Source organism: Fundulus heteroclitus, chromosome 8 (genome assembly GCF_011125445.2).
Source record: "Fundulus heteroclitus isolate FHET01 chromosome 8, MU-UCD_Fhet_4.1, whole genome shotgun sequence".
Taxonomy (NCBI): domain Eukaryota; kingdom Metazoa; phylum Chordata; class Actinopteri; order Cyprinodontiformes; family Fundulidae; genus Fundulus; species Fundulus heteroclitus.
In genome coordinates this window covers 17094402-17111351 of record NC_046368.1, presented here as the reverse complement: position 1 = coordinate 17111351, position 16950 = coordinate 17094402, and positions in this window count along the sequence as shown.

Genomic DNA, 16950 nt, shown 5'->3' with positions numbered 1-16950 from the left:
CATATGCAATAAGCATTTACCGGGATGGGTAAAAATAGGAAATGTCAGCCTGTGAAACCTTAGTGTCTGTGAGTTATCAATTGTTCTCCATTAACTGCTTTCCTCAGGTATAATCTCATAATCCTTAACACTTTTCTTCACATAAACTTGTTAGACAGTTCTGCTTCTTGGGACTTTTCAAAGTATATGGTGTGAGCAGCAACGCAACGTTGAACACTGAAGCTAACTGGATTCATAAACACTAGAAGAGCACACGTGCTGCCAGCAAGCTGAAACTAACAAGAACGTGTACGCACATTGGCATCACATAAGCGCGTCGGAATGATTGCCATGTGGAACAACCAATAGATAAGGTGATTGCCCCCGCAACTTAAAGCCAAAGAAGATTGTCCACTTTAATGCACAAAGTGGAACAAATGCTTTCTGACAGAGGTATATGTATTGAAGTTTTATCTAAAACATCAGACTTCACTGTGCTGTTCTCTTTGAATACACTGAAGGTTCTACTTCTGAAATTAGAAGGTAAAAATAATGATAAAATGTGAAGGACCATAGATTATTTCTTTTTTGAGTTCCATATTGGATAGACTTTACTGCAGCACTATTGGATTATCCAATAAACTGCACCCAGTGATAGTTCTTTATGGTCAGCAACTGCTTTTATCATATTGTAGCAAGGCCAGGGTCTTACAAAAGGATTCATACAACACAACACTCTATTATTAAAGCCTTCAATATGAATTTAATCAGTAATAACTTTTTGTTTACAACTGAAGAGTTGCATTTATTTTACTATACCCTCAGATTCACCTTTCTTCCTTATACATTACTAATCAGCATTATTCTACAAGTAACTGTGATAACTAAAAACATTTTCAATTTGTAAGACTTTTCCATTTCAGAGGAAAAGTTACATATCTGCAAATACATAATGATTCATTCAGTTCACAAGGTTCATAGTGGAGTACTTGCAGATGGCCGTAGAAAATAAATGAGATTTTCAAAGTATGTGTAGGTGGAATTTTTCTGTGTAGTTCTCTTCTGCCACAAACACAATTATATGTCTAACCCCTGACAGCAGGTTGAGAGACAGAAAAAGCAATAGTGTTTGCATATTTCATCTCCAGTTCTGGCATCCAGTTTTTGTGTGTGTGTGTGAGCAACTGTGTATGCGTTGCACAAAATAAGCATGTACTTTGTTGGTGTGTAGTTACAGTAAAATAAATCTGTCTGCAATTAAATATGAGTTTATTTGAAGCCGAATAAAGACTAAGTACAAAGTTTCAACTGATTCGATAACTTGATCTTAGGAAGAGTTGTAGAGAAATTCAAGGAAATACACACTGTTTGTGTTGGCATTGATTGTTCCCCATTAAGCCCCAGGATGCGCCAGCTCTGTTGAGGAACTAATTATGGTGGATACAATCCAAGACACCAAAGTACATCCCTGGACTGAGACATCACTGTTTGTGCAGAGATGTCTCTAGACAGAGAAAAATCCACAACGAAGGCATAGATATTTTTGGTCTTTTAAATGTGTTGCCGTCATTAATGCTGAGCCTTTAAACTGCTGAAATAGAATGGCTATGTGCTGTGTAATCACATCTGATATTACTGGAGGTAATGACATATTTAGTAACTGTAGAAGTAGAGTTGCACAATACATAGATTTAGAATCATCTGAATTTCTCAATTGCAAAGGACTGATTGATGGGCGATGATAATTTGCGTGCAATGCATTCAGTTCTGCTTACTAATAATATACTTGGCTGGTTAGATGGACTTAACTTGTCTTTTATGATAACATATCTTGTTACAACCACTCTCATTAGCTAAGAACAAGAAACTGAAGCTACAGTTCACATTGGGTTTTTGTTCACCAAAATTAGACAGATGAATGGAAAAAACACATTGCTTGGTCCTTGATGGTAGGGACAAGCGGCTTACAGACCAAAATCAGCTCAGACTGCGATGAGTTCTGTGAACCATTCATGTGTATTGCGTGCAGTGCACAACAGCAGTTTGTAGTTGCACCAAGCCAAATGGTAGCGGAGTGCAGAGACCACCTCTGCATGGAGGTATGTGCAGCCAAGTGGAGCACGATCAATCAATCAATCAATCAATCAATCAATCAATCAATCAATCAATCAATCAATCAATCAATCATTTATATAACTCTTTACACCGCCAATAAAGCCAATCAAATATTGCAATTAAAACCTAAAAAATATACAGAGATAAACAAAACAAAGTACACAACCATAAGAATTTGGAATAATTATTTAAAACAATCAGGAATATAACCTAGGGGTGTTGCTTCCTATTAAAAGCCAGCCTGAATAGACAAGCTTTGAGATTTCATTAAGACTTGTCAGCTTCAGTGTTAGGTGTTCAATGTAGTGCCACTGCCCTCACTGTATACTTTGTGGTGCAGTGCAGATCCAGTGGGAGCTGGTTCCAGAGTCTAGGTGCTGCCACTAAGAAAGCACGATCACCGTAGTGTTTGGCTCTGGTCCTTAGTATATCCTCAAAGACCTGCCAGGCACATGAAAGTTTAGTAATCCAGACAAATATGGTGGGACTAGGCCATAAGGTGAGTGAAAAACAAATAATTAAAATGTTAAATCTGTTCTAAAAATGGACAAACATTTAATGTACAGAGGAAAGTGGGATTGTGGGATAACATTTGTGTTGGTTAGAAGATGGGCAGCTGCCTTTTGGACAAGCTGAAGGTGAGTGGGGGATGTCTGAGAGAGACCAAAATAAAGGGTCTTGTTCTGGAGCTGATAAAGGTATAAGCAGCCAGCTCCAGGTCAGGAAGATTTTGAAAAAGGCAGTACCTACTGACTGTGACGTAATAATCGTGAGGTTTTTTAAACTGTTTTCAAACACCAACAACACATTTCCTTATTCCCAAACAACAGCTGGGTGTTTCTGTTGTTCTTCTTCTTTTTGTTAAGTGCTTAGACTGTTTCTATAACCAGTAAAGACCCAAATGGAAGTACAAAAAAAATAGCAAAAAGGTAAAAGGACATTTAAAAGTCATAGAACCATCATCCGTGCTAGCATTGTGACAAAATAAATTCACTATTTTTAGTCATTCAACCTTTTCTCAAAAAGACAGAATTTTCAAAATAGAATTTTTTTGTTCAGCAACTGTATGCGGCAGTCATGCAGTGAAGAAGGGATCGACAAACATTAGGTACCTAGTAATATATAAATATTAACAATTAAATGTTATTATATTACTATTATTAAATAGATTAAAAGTAAAAGTTATTATACATTATTGTTATTAATAAATGCTAATATATTTTAATATTATTTAATATTTACTTTTTAAATTAAGTTGAAAGTTGACAGCAGGGGACAGCCAGTATGGACAGGCCATCTATAATACTGCCTTGCATTGAGGAGAAAACCGGCGATCAACTTGGAAATAGTGTCAACCATGGCTCATAGTGTCTTGGCAATATTTTGTCCCTTGTTATTTTCTTTCTGTTTCAATATAGCAGGTTCAGTTGTTTAGTTGGTTTTAGCAGAATATAAATGAATCATCATAGCTGATTGTGTTGCAGCTTTGCACATCAAACACAGCCATTATCTACCAGTTGTTTTAAAGACTGTGCCTCTTTTCCACTGTACTCTGTTTTGGATAAACAAAGTGCAGCACTATATGTGTTGTTTTTAACCTCTTCGGGGTTCACTGGAAGCTCCCTCAAAGAGCTCATTGAACGTCACATTCAGTCTGACAGTCATATCAGAAATCAGTGTGAACCTCATGCAAGCATGGATCCATCCTGCCTTGTATCAAAATTGCCAACTGCTGGTTGTGGTGCAAAGGTTTGGGGTATTGTTTGGGGTATTTTCTTGGCACACTTTGGGCAAGAAAAAAGTGTGGGTACCTGTGTATTGATGCTGACCATGTCAATTATGTTAGAACTTAATCCATCTATAAATGCCTACTTCCACTGTGACTGACATACTAAGTTAAGGGGAAGCGTAAATGTATTGTGTTGTTGATAAGGGAAAAAAAAGAGTGAAAGGAAAGTAGGTTAATATTGGCATAGCAGTACTCAATAAGAATAGTGCCAAATAATCCATACTGAATTCTCACACCTTTGGGGATTTATATCTGCAGCTATTGTATTTTTTATTAAAAAGAAAATATATTGTTTTTTTTTATCCTGTTGGTCAAGATGAACAGGATTACACATTTAACTCCCACAGGTAGTATTTCACAGGATCTCAGCCTTACATTTGGAGGAAATTATCACCATATTTGACCAAAAGAGCTGATTAACCACCTGTCAATTTGTGGGTTTACTGGAGGGAAAATACACCCAGTCGTGAACAGGTGGTTCTTGCTGTAGGCACTTTATTCAGGCCAGAAAGGAATGATTTCATTAGGCAGACACATCTGAGCTTGGATGTACTTGGTAACTTTTTAAATGTTGTCCCGACGTATGGTAGCAAAACATGCTCTGGTATAGAGCTCTATTTGATGCTTTTACTGTCAGTGGCTCACAGATGAAGGTTTATTGAAATCTTATGCAAATTAAAAGTAAAGAAAACTGGAATTCATTGAATGCTGATGACAGAATGAAAATGTTCCTGGCTGTTTTATATTTTGACAGCAATGTTTGTCTTTTTGGTTCCTTGAGCTGACGTCCATCCTGCATGGAATCAAATATATATCATTCACGTAGCAACTTCTGGCCTTGTGCAGTATATGTTGTTTTTCATTTAGTAATAATTTGTGAGGTGCATTAGTCCTATTCCATTACCTTTCCTATTACTTAATGCAATGAGAGGTAAAGAAAGGCCTGAATTTAAAATAAATGCTGTTTTTGTTTGTTTTCATACAAATGTGTGCTTATTTTTCTGTCTGCCTTTCCCTGGGTTAGGTTGATGAGAAAAATAACCTTTAAAGATAGCTGTTTTCAACACTAATTTAAATTTACCTAATTGCCTCTCTCTGCTTATTTAAAATGTGTTTTCGGACTGTATGATTTATGGTCAGATGGTGGGGCAGGAAATGGTAAATTCATTGCCGTGTGTTGCACCAGCTAAGGCACCACCTGCTCAACAGCATGTCCAAAGGGAATCACTGTAATCTATTACAAGCTCTCTCTAGAGCACAGCTTGTTTTGTCGCTCCATGCCCGGTGGGTAATTTGGAACCAAGCCCACTGTTTTGAACATCCTGGACACATATACGACAAAATATTCACAGTGCAGAGAGAAACACGTTTTATTCTGTAAGTAAAATGTAGGTAGAGAGACATGCTTCATATTAAGATGAATATTTATAACTCTCTAATCTTGGGAATATTGTTACAGTATCATAAACACAGTTGCAATGTCTTTTTATAGTCAATCACTTAACATATGCATATGATAAACAAGACCCGAGGTCCAAACTCCTTCAGTAACAGGATTACCAACCCGCCCCCTACCATGACACCCCCCTTCCACTGTGTGTTAGATTTGATGCTAAATGCTAAACTTAATGCATAACCTACTCTTAATCAACGCAACAGCCATGACATACTCAATTAAAATTGAACTTAAAGCCAAAGGTTAGAGCCAGAGACATATCCTCAATAAACACATTCTGATATTGGGATGCATAATTTACCATTCGGTGAATAAGTAAATTACTTATAAATAAACACGAACAAAAAAGGAAAAGGCCTTTATATATAAAGACATATACGTACAATATTTTGAAAAAGCTGCTGGTGTGAAAGCAGTTTTGATTTTACATGGCTAATATTGTATTCACTGCTCAGATATTTTTTTCTCTTTACTTCTCTGCTTTTATTTTCTTTAATACAATATAGCGCCAACACTTAAATAGATCACAGATTCAAGGAAAAGCTAAGCTTTTAAAGCCCACTGAGACATGGCTCTGTTCTGCTGTGGGTAGCATTTTGCTGGCGTGGTTTGGGTCAACACATACCCTTGAGGGAAGGGACACCTTAAACATGTACAAAGTTTTTCTGAGTGGTCACCTTTATTTCATGATAAAAGGATCTGTGTCCATGAGGGCGGTTTATTTTAGGACAATGCCATTTATAGTTATAGTATATGGAGGTCAAAAAGATGTACCGTAATCATGAAACTCTTAAGAAGCAGACACTGGTATTTGCAATAACATGTTTTAACTTTTTTAGGAAGAATAAATTATTCTCTGTTTGATATTAATCCTATTTTAATCTTGAACATGGAAATTTTCTTTTTTTATCAGGAAACAAACATTTTATTCGGTGTGTCCTATAAAACACACTGAATAAAATTAACATAAAGAGTTCAAGGCGTATGGATTGTTCTAAAAGGAACAGTATCAGAGAAGAAATTTCCAATGGTTAACTTCATGCTTTCAAATAATACCCATTTTTAACAGTGTGAAACAGAACAAAAGTAGATCATAAGGTATAATTAGAAGCTTTACCAGCCAAAATGTAAATTATGATTTGTCTATTGAGAATATAGCAACGCAATCTGTTAAGTTCTAAAGATGTTGGGCATGATTTTTGGATGCTTTATTTGGTATTTCATCCTTGTTAATAAGCACAATTTATATAAACTGCTAATTTGTACCCAGGAGTTCTGCCTTCGATATAATTAGTTATCTCACCTTAAGACATGTTATAGATGACAAATATGTAGATTTATTATTTCATGGTTGAAAAACACCTACAACATTTTTTTTTTCAATACTTGGGCTAGCTAATAAAAAATATATATATGATCCACATCTGACTTTGCAATCATGGCCAAACAATATATCAGGATATACTGGGCTATTTGATAAAGATTATAACATAAACAAGGATGCTGAAGGATTTAAATGCATTCTTTTCAAGAGTATTTTGTTGTGCCACTGTTAGGGGGTCAGGGGAAGTTGTGTACTCCAACTGAAATAGTTACATCATAACTAGAGATGTTACATCAACACCATCCAACTGGCCTCAGATAAAAAATCTCTCTCAAATTATCAGTATCAATCAGTGTATTTTGCTCAAATACAGAATATAGTCCTACTTTCTAGGACTTGGAGAAAATTATACCCTGTTTGAAGCTTTCTCTCTTTGTAATTACTGTATATAACAATTTTATTATTGCTAAATGGTGTTATAGTGAGCATTGCCAACTCACACAAGCAGCTAATATGTAGTTTTTTATATATCTTAGAAGAGTAAATAATCAGGAGATATTTAATACCCTGTTTGAAGCTTTCTCTCTTTGTAATTACTGTATATAACAATTTTATTATTGCTAAATGGTGTTATAGTGAGCATTGCCAACTCACACAAGCAGCTAATATGTAGTTTTTTATATATCTTAGAAGAGTAAATAATCAGGAGATATTTAAAAACATTCAGATGATTTTAAACCAGTGTAGTATTTGCCAGTTAATTGCCTCACTTGTCCACTATAATCATCCTAACATCTGATCTGATTAAATAAGCTACTAATGTTTGAGATTGTATTTATTTTGATATAATTAATTCATATAATTATTCTACATTTTGATTAACCCCTAACAATGATGCAAAACATTTACTTAGGTCTTTCTTTCAATTGTGATTGCCACATGGCTAAATTGCCCTTTGACCATTTTAAGGGGAACGTCAGAAAAGTCCAATTTAATGTCCTTTTCATCATCTTCAACAGCAAGGTTAACTTTTAGAGATTGTTATTTGGTAATGTCTATCACAATATTATTTTCTTGATGTTTGAATATGTTCTAGGCATCAAAGGAACAGTACAAGGCTGGTTTGGATCTGATATATTTCAAAGTTTGTTCATCTCTATGAAAAAGCTTCTTCAAGCACCAGAGCTGGTTAAGCGGTAACACAGGGCAAGTTGCTTTGGTGAGTTCTCTTTACTTTATAAGTGATTCTCCTTGGTTGAAATTATTAGACTTTATCGGATGCATTTCCATTGTTATACTGATGACACTCAGCTATATTTGTTCATAAAAGCTTACCATAAAAATAGTACCCTAGGCCAAGTGCTTCTGTGTTTTTATGCATTTGCTTCCTATCCCCTCAACCATGAGCTGGCCATTCAAACTGAGCATTTTTCTGCTTAAGGTTTCATGTTTTAAGGAAGAGGTTGTGTTCCCCTTTCCCTACATGCTTGCCCAGGATGACACATTGCTATAAAGTTAGTGATCCAAAGCAATTAGGTAAATAACTTTTCAAAAACTGGTATCACAAATTCAAATGAATTTGTAATGTACTATATTATAATAAAGAGATAGGCACCAGCACCCCGCGACCCCATGAGGGATAAAGCGGATCAGAAAATGGATGGATGGATAGAATAAAGAATGAATTGCACTATATGTAACTTTAAGTGAATCTGACCATATGACTTGTTTGAAATATTTTGGATTGATATGAACTCAATTAGGTTCAAATTACATTCTACATAGTTAGAAATTAATTTGACCTGTTTGTATTGTATAGTGCCTTGAGATGACATTTGGTGTAGTGTAATGCTGTGTACATAAACCAAATTGTACTGAAAAGTATAGATACATTCCTGTACCTTTTTATGTTATTCATTGTTTTGTTACTGAAACATTGTAACTTTCCTTTACTTGCTCACAGATGTGTTTTTTTTTTCATGTTATTTAATTTTGCATTGAAAAAAAACATGCTATGTTACATCTTTTTGGCATTTGTTTATCTTGTGCACAGCATAGAAAACATACATGCATGGAAGCTTGGCCTAAGCACACACAGTGCGATGCAGGATGGAAGTCAGAGATTTCACAAAGTAATGTTGCCAAATCGATTGGTCCAGTCTAAAATTCACAGCATTTAAAATGCAAAATAGTAATTTTACAAATTACGCTCAGTTTGTGCCAGCTTCTGTACTTTAGTCAGAACAAAAAGTAACCAAAATGTTTGTTTTTTCCTTAAAGGTTACATGAGCTACCTACCGTATTTGGGGTGTGAAATGAAGCACCTTTAGCTTTTTCTTCACAGCCTTCATTTTATTTACAATATAAATCACAGGTCCTATTGACCTGCATATTTAATTCTATGTATGGGTAGGGATTTTTCTGTGATATGATGTTTCATAGCCAGGGAATAGTATCCCTCTTGGTACCAACAGCCTTTTGTTGGTTCCTTAAGAATAATTGTCCAAACCTGGAGTCCAGGTCAGCATTAGCTTCAGTCCTTTTGTCACAAAACACCTAGTGGACAATATGTTTCCTGCCACATTTCATTTCTTATTTGCTGAGAGAAACTCATTTAGACTTGAAAAGCTAGATGACATTTGCCAGTCAGCAAAATGGTCCCCAAATAACCTCCAGGCTAAAATTATTGTTCAGCATGCTCCTTTTGTCCCGTTGCGGCATTATGGTTAAAACAAAATGGAGTGCATTTATCTAACAGCAAAGTGGTCTGTTTCACCAGTACTGAGGAAACAATGACTATCAGGTGTATAGTTTTTACCTTAGCAACAGGTTGATATAGAGCTACATTTTTATTTTTTCCAAGCTTCCTTTCACTGGCACTATTTCAAACATCCTTTCCTATTTAAGTTAATGGATAAAGGGCGAAGCACTGCGATGTAGAGGGAAAATAAATAGGTCTAGACTAATTAGTTCTAGTATCTGAGAAATAATTGAGAAGAAAAGTTATGAATTTAGAGGCCTCAGCTGGATACTGGATTAAAAGATGACTGCATGATTTCTGGTTCAAACATGAGAGCCCACCTATGAACATTGACATTGTGGATCACAGTGATGTGCACAGAGTTGCCAACTTTCTGCATAATTAATAGCTATAGATCTCAAAACTTTAGGTTGCGTTCAAAATTGTTTGAGAAGAGTGACCACACATCTTATTAGCACAGGTTGCCATATCCCAGCAGCTGCATTCAAGCTTTATATCATCATGAAAAATATGGTCTCAGATGCAGTGGTGTAAAGCCCGCTACCATTGGACTCGAAAGCAGTAGAGACATGTTCTCTGGAGTAAAAAAAAATCATGCCTCTGTTCAGCATTCTAATGATCAAGTGTGGGTTTTGCAGTTGCTAGGAAAATCGCTGCTGCTAGACCGCTAAGGATGAAGCCTAAAGTTTGGTACAAAAGGGATTATCGTGTGGGGCCTTTTTTTCAGGAGTTGGGCTTAACTCTTAATTGTTTAGAATACCAAGACCTTTTGGACAATTTCATGCATTCAGTTTGTGGCTGGTCCCTTCCTGTTCCAACATGACAGCACACCAGTGCACAAAGTAAGGTCCACAAACACATGTTTGAGCATCTTTCCTTTGGAAGCATTTGACTGGTCAGCCCAGAATCCTGATCTTAACCCAAGAAAAGACATTTGGGAGGAATAGTAATAATATAATAGTAATTATATAGGACTAGGCTTGCAGAACCTAGGATAGCCTTGTATACGAACTGTGCCACAGTATTTAAAATAAACTTTCCTTCTCTTAACTTTATGCAAAGTCTTCCCAGACAAATTGAAGCTGTTTTGCAGAAAAATTCATTTTCTTTGGCAATTCATTTTTGTTGGACATTGCACTTAAACATGCATTATACATAATGCATATAATTATAAAAGTAACGTTGCATTGGTTGTTGTGTTTACTTTTTTTATTTAAATAAACTGATATGTCCCATGACTGTTGAAATTCTTGTGAGCCCAAGCTAAACTTTGTGTTTTGTACATGGAAGAAAATGTGTAGCCCACAATGCTAAGATACCACCTGCAGAAAATGTTGTTGGCTATAGCATTGCTGTTGACAAGCTATTATAATATGTAGTTGGTGTCTGTGTACAGACTCATTCAATAAATTAGAATATTATATAAAAATATATAATGCTATATAATGTGTTATTTCAGTAACACATTATATAGCTAAATTACACACATGCATGTTTCCAATCTCTTATTTATGTTAATAATGATGATTTTGCTGCTTACAGCTCATGAAAACATGATTCTTCTCTCTCAGCATTTTGCTATATTGGCATTGATCATGTCAGCCTGGGTTTAAGTAATATCTTGATACAATGTGAGTCACACTGTATCATTTTATTAATGTAGACAGAACCAACTCTGCATTATTACATTTGTTAAATAGCTGCTAGAGGACCACTTTCTGATTGTTTGGCGGGATATTCGCAGAGAGGAGGTTTCTTACATTGCATCACTGGTTCTGGTGCCAGTTCCAGAAATACTCTGTATTAATAGAATGTGAATTTTTGTCTGGTATTTAAGTTTAAAATCTTCATTCCTGACACAAAACATCCACAACATCAGGATACCACCAAGGAATAATACCTTATCACTTAATCAAAATATTTTTTTATATAAAAAAAAAACGTGATTCACAAAAAGGCCTTTTATCACAATTACAGTACAGTTACAAAAGATCTTAAGCTATGAAACAAGGAGCCTCAGTGCAATATGAAAAATCTGATTTGCAAGACATCTGCTCATGACCCTTTTGTGTAACCCAGCAGGATGCAGAAAAATGTTTAATCCGGATTAAGGAGGATAAAAAAATCTATTAACTATCAAAAGGGCTTTTACAAGTGCTCATAAATGAGAACTTAGAATTTAGATATTAGTGTGAACTTAACAAAAACTACTCCAACTAGTAAAATTGCAGCAATCATGAAAATAAAACAAGTGAGAATTTATTGAAAGAATTCTAAAAAATAAAAAAAAATAATCAGGAGATAGACCTAAAAGGGACATATAATGCTTTTAAGTTCTTCTTTTTCACATATAAATCATTCAGTTTTGGTCTATATAAAGTGGAACCGCATTGCTTTAGTCTGAATTCCTAGTTAATTTAGCTCCACACGCCCTCAGAACAGGACTTTTCTGAGATGCTTCTGAGAGCAACTCATTTTGGTGCAGTCTCCTTAAATGTAAAAAAGGCACATCACACCTCGCCCTCCTCCAAGTTGCAGAGCATTCCACTTCACCACATTAGGCCATTTTTATAATAGGCTGGGGGACGGCGTAATAAATCATGTGGGATAATACACCACCAACAAAACATTTTGACTTACCCACTTGTTGCTTCGGCATCTTTTACGTGGACTTCAAAATCGCAGCAAAGAATAAAAATGGGAGATTCACAACATTGGTAAGTCATGGTGGACTGGTAGCCACCATGATGTTGTTTAGCGGCTCTGCAGCAAACACTGTGATGTAGTTGTTCAAAAAGTAAGAGAACAGAGAAAACTGAACGACTTGAAAAATGTGACCCAAACAGAATACAACAATATCTACGCAGCACCTGGACAAACTAAATTCAAATTTTATGCCCTCCTTCTGTAATCCAAGTACACAACAAAACATATTTTTGTGCTAAAAAAATGGATTTTGCATGTTATGTCCCCTTTGAAACACTTTTGAAGTGTTCTCGTTTAAAATTATTACACGTTTTTTATCAGTTGTATGTGGACTGTCAATGCTTGACTTTATAATAGCACACTTACAAATTAGCTCCATAGTCCAATGCTATTTGCTAGCATCTATTTAAAATGTTTGCAATTCAGGTTTTTTCTTGCTTGAGACATATTTTTTTCAGCCATTGGTAATGTGATATTCTAAGTAAATAAATTGCATGAGACCAGAGTGTTGACAAGGACACAGCTGGAATACTGGAGATACAGCATTGTGTGTTACACCTGACGAAGCTGTAGGAAGATGTGACAATGTTAAACTCCAGCTTTAACAATACATAGACGGAAAGTAACAGCAAACAGTTCAGAGGATGCTTATTATTAATTTTTAATTTTATTAGTTTCTAAAAAAATTTTGATTGGCTATAATAAGGAACACAACAGATTGTCATTACAACCTACTCAACTATGTTAAAATAATGACTCTCTGAAAGTCAATATGTTATCTCTGTGATATCCTCTATTTTTCCCCTTTTCCCCCAAATAATATATATGCTGGAAAAATGTAGCTTGTCTTCAGGCGTTATTAAAGTGAAATTAAGTTCAGTTCAGCAAAAAGCATTTATGGTTCTTGCATCTCCACAAGAGACCATATTCAGAAGCCATGCTGTTCCACTTTGCATAACTAGTTATGTATGCTCATGAACATATAATTATTCAGTTGGACTGGATTTAAATTAGCTACCAGTATTGTCTCACACCAGTAACTCTGTATAAATCCCTCACTGCCATGTTGCAAGTCCACAATACATGATTTTGTACAAGAGTTTTTTCTAACACTGTTTCCCGTTGCTGCATGTGATGCTTAATTAACTTCCTTCATTTCCCTTTACCTTTTGACTACTGCGCCAGAATCCCGATTACCTCTTTAAAAGATTAGCTTCAAAAAAGAGAGAGGAAAATAAGTTCGGAAAATTTCCTGCAGCTTGTCATCAAAAAATGTGATTTGTCATCTGGCACACAACTTTTTTTTTTTAATCAAGGTATCAATCCCCCCCCCCAAACATTCTTTTGATGTATGTCATACTAGTGATAATTGATTCCACTCACCTCTGTCATGTTCTGTCCTATAATTTTGCACTGCAAAATGCCACCCTGAACTTTTTTAACCTGGAGCATAATAGGGAAAGCTTTGGCGCTCACAAACCGTGAATTATAACCTGTTCTCCCACATAATGCTACTGGTACAAGAACACAGGCTAACAGTAAATGTGTCCTCCAAGCTAAGGAGATAACACATCTGATGAAGCAATGCACAGCAGCTATTGCTCCTTGACTGTGTAAGCTCAGAACGTAGGTAACTCATTAGGCAGTTTCTTAGGTTTTTGTTTGTTTGTTTTGCTCTAATTTAAAGTTATTCACCTGGAAAGTTTGAGGCTGAAATGTAATCAAAGCTAATTTGCTTCTCAGAGGGGGACTATAATAAATGGATTTGAGCTTAACTATAACGCCAATCACTGAACTCAGTAATATTATTGCAAAGCAATAGTTATTATAGCACTAGAAAATTTAAACAGACTATATACTAAATTGGTTATTGTCAGAGACTGACTAATGAGACTTCAAAGTATTGCAGGGCAGAAGTTAAGACGGAAAAAAATGGGGGGGGTGTTTCTACCAACCAACCATATTTGTGTCATTCATAACAGTTTAAATCTCCAAAAGATTGTTTCTACTGATGCGGATTTGCTCTTATACAAAACTTCTTGATAGGAAAAATGACACAAGTTTCAACTATATAAATACATTAATTAAGTTTTTTTTCCTGTCAGGATGCAGTTTGAGCGGATTCAGGGATATTTTCAAGATGAAACAAATCCTAAATTCAGCGTGACAAGCAGAGAAGCATTTTGTATGAGAAGAACTGTGTTCATATTATGTTTTCTATCCTTCTTTACGAAAGTCAGGGATTCATCTTTCCATATCTTGTGGGAAAGTGGGAGGATTCTTGTATTTTGTATGTAATCCATCATTCGGGGGATGAAAAACAACCTCTTTTTCATGTGTCAAATATGACAATGGACTATGTTACTTTTCAGATTTTAATAGACCAAGCGGTGGTGTTCTAGATACATAAAGAGCAAGTTGTTTGATGTACATACATAATCCTGGGAATAATTCACCCACACAAGTCTTATAATTTTGACTGCTGGTTCAAATATTAAAGAATGAAAATAAATTTAAGAAAGGAACATGCTGGTATTTAAATATCAGACATTATCAACATAAAATTGTACATAACCTTTGAAAAGATATATTGTTGAAATATCATTGAGCAAAAAAAAATCCTACTTGAGGACTAAAATAAAGAAACAAACACCCCCACACACTACCTTAGCAACTGATGCAAAATAGTAACCCAGAAACAAGAAGAGCTTAGAGGACAGAAGAGATGAAACATTAAACAAAGTGACTTTACTTTTGGCTAATAGTATGTGTGGTAACCCCAAAATGATTTTTTCAAAGTAAGCTTGGGGCTGAAAAGTAATTTGTTTAATAGTCTCCACCCAGCAGGAAGCCAACAGACACTATATTTAAAAAAAATAAAAAAAAGATTCTGACAGAGGGACCACACCTTCCGAACACCCGGTACATCACGACACAGAGTATCCCCACATGGACCCCCCAAAAAAAGATAATGCAGCTGCTTCTTTTCAACACATTCTTCTCGAATAAGGGCATTTAAATGGGATGACTCTCCACAACACTGAATGGTCACAAGGTGGGAACAATAAAAGAGGGGATGCTGGAGATTGAGTCAAGAAGAATAAGGCGGCAAAAAAGGGGGGGGGGTGAGGGTTAAAGAGCGAAATAAAAGACACTGAATCTCACTCTGTATCTGCCTGACTCAAAGGCAGCAGCACCTTTATTTCATTCTTTTCATCCCTTTGTCTGTTCACTACAGTTGCTGCACTCTGTGGTCATGAAGCAGTTTTTCCACGGCGACTACAACAAAGTGGAAATAGAGCTTCACATCACAGGACCATCTATGACTGAGGGGGTTCACTGTAGACCTCTGCTTCCACCTAGAGGTCAGAGTAATAGTGGCATCACATTACTTTGTGAGAATAAACATCATGAAGTAATAATGAAAGAATATAAACCCAAAACAACTTAGCAGGCAAGTAAATTTTGAGATTACTTCTTAATAGGAATTTTGTTTTACTTTTTAATTGTTACATGTTTGACCACCTACCTTTCAATCTAAATTCAAATGTTATGAGAAAAAAAAAACATGCTTGATGGTCACAAGATATGAAACATGATAATGCCTTACCCATCTTTCAAAGCCACCAGAAGTGAGAAAGAACATGTAGTGGCTTCATCATAAATTACAAAAACAGTCCCAGATAGGCAAGTATCTGATATACCTACTTCAGAAGGCTTAACCCTACCAAGGGAGACCATGGGAGGATGGTGAGAATTGGTTTCTTTGATTCTGCCACAGCTTTAAAACCATGAAGATTTTCCATCTTGGGAAAAGGCACAGGCACCCAGGATACAAATTTACTTGAAAGAGTTTAGCTTGTCTGATAGCAAATGAATGTTTTTCAGTATGGTGCAAAATAACAAGAGAGCAAGTCACTCTGTCACCCTGCATAGCTCGGACTCTGCTGAAAGGTGGTACATTTCCACATCTCTTGTGATCAAAAAACGTTTTTTATTGTTTGATAGATTTTAATAGGCGAGACGTAAGGGGGATGACAGATTATAATAATGCAAGAACACATAAGTAGATTGTGCAATGAAAATTAGTGTAGATAACATTGAAGTGAAAAAGAGCAGAGAAGAAACAAACCTTATACCACTTAGGATGTCACTTCTAGCCCCCAAAGAGCAGATAGTGATTTGATTAGTACTATCTTCATTTCAGCTGTTACAAAGGAAGTGCAAAGAGGGTGTTTTACACTTAATGTGATGCCTCTAACTTTCCAACACTCCCGACAGACCTGTAAAAATCCTGGGTATGTACACACACACACACACACACACACACACATATATATATATATATATATATATATATATATATATATATATATATATATACACACACACATATATAAATACACACACACATACTACAAGAACAGTGTGTATTTTACACAGCCGTGTATTGTGACCGTTCAGTTTCTTTGTATCTTGATTTAAATTGATGAATATTACTAGAGCTACAGTTTCCTTCCAGTTTCTAAAGAACATTACTTTAGTTTCATTTACTTTTTTATTTAAATTGATGAATATTTGGACATTGTTTGAGCTGTCCAAAGTTTAACACCACACACAGACTCACACAAACTTTTCCTCATGATTCTCTCTGTTGTCCTTCTGATTTTAACCAACTTTGTGTCCAGATCTTTCGGATATTAGTAGGTAAAGTATTTGCATTGGCTTTATGTAGATGTGCAGTATAAAAATAAACTAAATACAAAGTAATAATTTGGAGTTTAAGAATAAAGTTTCTAAGATAAGTGGATCATGGATCA